The sequence below is a fragment of the Acinonyx jubatus genome, chromosome B2 (assembly GCF_027475565.1).
Source record: "Acinonyx jubatus isolate Ajub_Pintada_27869175 chromosome B2, VMU_Ajub_asm_v1.0, whole genome shotgun sequence".
In the NCBI taxonomy this organism is placed as follows: Eukaryota; Metazoa; Chordata; class Mammalia; order Carnivora; family Felidae; genus Acinonyx; species Acinonyx jubatus.
The window spans coordinates 115450181-115456180 of NC_069385.1; the positions used below are offsets into that span (position 1 = coordinate 115450181).

Consider the following 6000-nt stretch of genomic DNA (forward strand, 5'->3'; position numbering starts at 1 on the left):
TTCTTAAGAGAATAATCAGTTATGACAGAGCTGTTCTCTCATCATTAGTAAGTAATAGCTTAGGGTCCATAATTCTCACACCTTTATTGATACTATTTTCCTCACTTAGTATTTGCTCATATTATAATTCATTTGCTAATGTTCTGACCAGTTATACAGCTTCTCAACGCCTTCCTGCAGCTTGTCCCCTCTTGCTTGGTACATCACCTAATGTCATCTCTAAACTCACTTAACTTTGCACTCCTTGTCCAAGATTTATGAAAAATAACAAATACGATTATATCTGCATTTGTTCCTAGGAAATCACACTCAACTTCTCCATCTAAAGAACTCTCCATTCACCCTTGCCCACTATCTCCACCCTTTTAGTCCACATTTGCTCTCTCATTATTTGAGTCAAAATACCTTTAAAATTTAACTCGTACAGCTTGGCATTTCCTCATAAAGTTAAACATAGAACTATCATATTATCCAGCAATTCTACTCCTAGTTATGTACCCAAAAGAATTGAAAACAGATACTCAAACAAATGTTTATACGCCAGTGTTCATAGCAGCCCTATTCACAATAGTCAAAAGGCAGAAACAACCTAAATGCCCATTGGTGGGTAAATGGATACACAAACTGTGGTGTATACATACAATGGAATATTATTCAGTCATGAAAAGAAATGACTTAGCGATACATGCTATAACACGGATGTACCTTAAAAGCATTAAGCTAAGCCAATGAAGCCAGACACAAAAGGTCACATATTGTATGATTCTACTTATGTGAGTATCTATAATAGGTAAATCTATAGAAAGCTTGGGGTTGCCAGGGGCATGAGGTAGGAAGGAATGGGGAGTAATTGCTTAGTGGATATGGGGTTTATTTTGGAGTAATGAAATGTTTTGGACCTTGATAAAGGGAGTGATTGTACAACACTGTACTAAAAGCCACTGAATTTTTCACTTTAAAACGTTTAGCTTTATGTTATGTGAATTTTACCCCCCCCCCGCAAAAAAAAATGCTCTTTGCAAATCTTAACTGTATCTCAGAGATGTTCTCTAAAACTTCAACAAAGAATATTCTTTCATGAGGGGCTCCTGGGTGGTTCAGTCGGTTAAGCATACGACTTTAGCTCAGGTCATGATCTCACGGTTCATGAGTTCGAGTCCCACGTCGGACTCTGTACTGAAAGCTCAGAGCCTGGAGCCTGTTTCAGATCCTTGCTCTCTGCCCCTCCCCCACTCATGTTCTGCCTTTCAGTCTCTCCAAAATAAATGTTAAAAACAATTTTTTTAATTTTTTTCAACGTTTTTTATTTATTTTTGGGACAGAGAGAGACAGAGCATGAACGGGGGAGGGGCAGAGAGAGAGAGGGAGACACAGAATCGGAAACAGGCTCCAGGCTCCGAGCCATCAGCCCAGAGCCTGACGCGGGGCTCGAGCTCACGGACCGCGAGATCGTGACCTGGCTGAAGTCGGACGCTTAACCGACTGCGCCACCCAGGCGCCCCTAAAAACAATTTTTAAAAAAATGTTCTTTCGTGAGACCACATCTGGCTGTGCACTGGTGGTGTGGAGCCTGCTTGGGATTCTCTTTCTCCCTCTGTCTTTGCCCCTCCCCTGCTCATGCTCTCTCTCTAAATAAATAAATATTAAAATAATAATAATAATAATATAATAATAATAATAATAATAATAGAATGAACTAAGGAATATAAATAACCGGAAAGAAGAAAAATTTATGATTATTTTAAATGGTATAATTGTTCCAACTGGAAAACCTAGGGGAAACCATTTAAAAAGTACTATACATAGTAAGAAACTTTACTCAGGTGACTGGATGCAAAATTAATATTCAGGAATCAGTGGGTTAATGGAAGAAGAGTTTTACTTACAATTGCAACCAAAAAGACAACATTTCGCGAAATAAATTTAACAAAAAATGTGCCATTCACTGAGTGACACAAAAGAAGCCTTGGAAAAATAGGCATACCTATCATATCTTCTGGATTTCATTTTTTCCAAAATAATAATATGCAATATTTTGGTGAGTATTTAAAGTTAAAGGCACTTGGCACAGCATACTAAGTGATACAAAGCATACTAAGCGATGTGATACACACTTTCCCAAGTTTGGATTAGCAGTATGTGTCAGTGGGTAAACTATACATTTTGTGTAGCAATGGGGAGAATAAGAACATATAATAGCTTTGGGGAGGGTTGCATTAGGAAAACTTGGGAAATCTTCACAATAAAACAGTAGGTACGGAGTGGATCAAAAAAAAAAAAAAAACCACCCTTCTAGAACTAACAAATAAATTTGAAAAATCTCTGCTAATTCGAGAGATGACCTTTTATTGATACTGTAATTAGTCAATAAAATTTGACATTTAAAACGGTTCACTGTAATCTCCAACGCCGTAAGAGTTGAGACACCACAAGACCAGTGGGTTTTGGCCTCAGCTTGTCACTCACACTCAGAAAGCACAATATGTTCGTGATTACAGGCCGAAGATTACTAGCTTTGGGACAAGACACAGAGCAGAGAAGACAGCACTATGAACAGCCAACCCTTCACAGACACGTGTGACACCAGTGGGAGATTCAGTGGCTCCAGTTGCTTCACGGCATGTGTTTTAGTCATGAGGAGTGACAAGAGCTGTATGCATGCATATGGGGCCCATTAGATCAGGGAAGCCATGGTGCCGAGGGTCCGTCAGCCTATATGTCCTTCCAGTCACATAGCTCCTGGAGGGAGCGTGTGCAGTTCCCATTCTTTAGTGCACCGCACTGCAATCTTCAATCACCAGTGAGACAGGAAACAACAACCAGAGGCCACATGAATCCCAGGTGTCCTTGGATGAGTAGTCAGCACAGAGCAACTCCAGCAAGATGGTCCTTTCTCTCTACTGGATAATCACTTCACTCGCTGATGGAAGAAGTTCCACTCAAGGTCAGACTTGTCCCTCAGCTGGAGGAAAAAAGTGACTCACCCTTTCCTTCCAGGTACTTCTCAGTGGACTCTGAAGTCTTTCCCCCTTAGACTCCCACGTGTCTTGAGTGGCATGATAGCACGACCAGTGCTTTTTGAGACTTGAGCAAATGGTTGAGGGAAATGCCAACCCGTAATATGGATGAGAAATGGTTACCAGGCACTTGGTCAACTGACAATGAAGCCAAACACAAACAAGGAACAAAAGGAAACAAAAATTAACGTATAGTGATTATGTTGCCCTTTATAACTTGGCTGGTGACCTCATTGTGAGACCTAGTGTCTCAGGTCCTGTCCGTGTGGAGCCGCAATTATTTTGCTGTTAACTGTTACTAACTTTGATAATTCCCTTTAGTTAATATTGAAGATTTGGGTTCTTTGTTTTCCTCGTTATCCTTTTCAGGGCTAAAGTCAAACATAAATTTAGACCCCGTTTCTCTTAGAAGGTTTACAGTAGGCACCTTCTTTGTCTGAAGTAGTCCTTCTAAGCTATAACCATACCACCACCTACCCAGTTGTTCTCCTGAGGCACATTTTGTCCTGTGTGGTTTTCTCTTTAGCGTATCTCCTCTGAGTTTGATGTTTATAGCCTAGGCCTACAGCATGAACTCTGTTGTGGATTAAATTGTGTTCCCCAAAATGAGATGTTGACATCCTAATCCCCGATACCTGTGACTGTGACCTTATATGGAGAAAGGTCTTTGAAGACATAATTAGTAAGATGAGGTTGTGCTGGAACAGGTTAAGCCCTAAACCCAATGACTGGTATGCTTAGAAGGAGGACTTTTGGAGACACACAGAGGAAAGATGGTCATGTGAAGATGGGGGCAGAAGCTTAGAAAGAGGCCAGGAAGGATTCTTCTTTGCCCAGAGTCTTCAGAGGGAGCACAGACCACCCTGCTAACCTCTCAATTTCAGGTTTTTTGGCCTCCAGAACTGTGAGAAAACAAATTTCTGTTGTTTAAACGCACCCAGTTTGTGTAAATTTGTCACAACAGCCCTTTGGAAACTAACACATACCCTTTGTCTCAGTTTGTTTAAATTGAACATGTAAGACAGACATCCTGTGAATGGTTTAGTTGGTTATCTGTATAAGAAGCATGCTTAATCAGGGGCACTGGGATGGCTCAGTCAGCTTAGAAGCTGATTCTTGATTTTAGCTAAGGTTATAATCTCGCGGTTTGTGAGTTGGAGCCCTGAACTGGGCTCTGCACTGAAAGCATCGGGCCTGCTTGGGATTCTCTGTTTCCCTCTCTCTCTCTCTCTCTCTCTCTCTCTGCCCCTGCCACGCACGTTCGCCTGTGCTCTCTCTCTCCCTCTCAAATAAATGAACATTAAAAAAATAATAATTAATGAAAAATTAAAAAAAAGAAAAAGAAGCATGCTTAATCAGAACTGGCAGTCATTTATAAAACCACTTACCGACCAAGTCTCTGAAACACATTTCCTCTTATTGTTTCTGAATGAAAAATAAAGGTATGATTGTTAGAACCTTTAGGAATTCAAATTACTCAGTTACCAAAAAGGCAAATAAGAAGAAATGAGTTAGGTTTTCTTTTCTGATATAAGAGATATTGTCAGTTTAAATTCTGTAACTGAAACCTTTTCTTACAGGCATTTTCTTGCTAAAGCTGCAAGGAAGATCAATAAAGAAGGCTGTTAATTAACAAGGGGGCACTGCATTTAAATTTGGATCAAACAGGCTGGAATTACAAAGTTTGGGAAATGTTTGTTCTTTTATCTCCTGAGGCAGGTTCTGGAAACTAGCAAATGCTACCTCCTTATCGTTTGCTTTCCTCCCTTTTTTGACCTCTGTGGCAACGTTTTGAGGATTTAAAGAGTGGAATGATGGTTTCCAAAACTCAAAGAACACAGCTGTGAGACCAGAGACACTAGAAAACTGAAAAAATACTGAGCCTTGGGGCACCTGGATGGCTCAGTCAGTTAAAGCATCCAACTCTTGATCTTGGCTCAGGTCATGATCTCATGGTCTTGAGATCAAGCCCCACATCAAGCTGTGTGCTGATCGTACGGAGTTGCTTGGGATTCTCTCTCTGTCTCTCTCTCTCGCCCCCTCTCTCTTTGCTGTCTCTGTCAAAATAAATAAATATAAACTTAAAAAATAGTTGACTTGGGAGATGATTACCCATGACGGAAGAAAACTGGTACCTGGGCAATGAGAGATTCAGAAATACGACTGCTAAAATAGGAACAACTAGAAGGAAGAGCTCAGAAATATCTGAGTCAAAAACAAAAGTAAATTATACTGTGAAGAATGAAGAGCCAAACATTTTAAATCAGATACGTGTGTAATATAGGAGAACATCTAGATGACCTTGGGTTTGGCAATGAGTTTTTAGATACGGCACATAGAGTGTGATCCATGGGCAAAGAGATAGGTAAGTTGGGCTACAGTAAAACTAAAAACTTCTGCTCCACGTGGAACCTGCTTAGGAATCTCTGTCTCCCTTTGCTCCTCTCCCCTGCTCACATGCACACACTCTCCCAAATTAAAAAAAAAAAAATGCATCTAACTAAAGAACATGAAGAGTGAATCCTAACGTAAACTATGGGCTTTGGTTAATAAGAGTATATCAATATTGGCTCATTGATTGTAACAAATATACTAAAAGATGTCAATAGTAGGGGAAACTTTGTGGGGAGGGAGAGAGGGAATATGTGGAACCCTCTGTACTTTCAGCTCAACTCTGCTATAAACCTAAAACTGCTCTAAAATATTAAGTCTATTTTCAAGAATCATTAGCACATGTTCTTTGACACAATGCAGCTGAGTTAGAAATGCATAGGGGTACCTGGGTGGCTCAGTCGGTTGAGCGTCCACCTCTTGATTTTGGTTCATGATCCCAGAGTTGTGGGATCAAGCCCCATGTCAGGCTTTGTGCTGGGCATAGAGCCTGCTTAGGATTCTCTCTGTCTCTTTCCCTCTGCCCTTCTCCACCCCTTGTACTCTCTCTTTCTAACAACAACAAAAATTAGAAATGCCTGACAGAAGGATA

General features: G+C 40.5%; 1 protein-coding gene across 1 annotated transcript in view; it reads left to right on the forward strand.

Annotated features, from left to right (window-relative positions):
* LOC128315650 (atherin-like) overlaps nucleotides 1-3812 on the forward strand; it is a 38113-nt gene extending 34301 nt beyond the window's left edge. The window contains exon 2 of the mRNA XM_053222893.1: nucleotides 2499-3812. The gene's annotated coding sequence lies outside the window, so the exon portion shown is untranslated. The remainder of the gene's footprint in view (nucleotides 1-2498) is intronic.
* Nucleotides 3813-6000: the final 2188 nt, after the last annotated feature.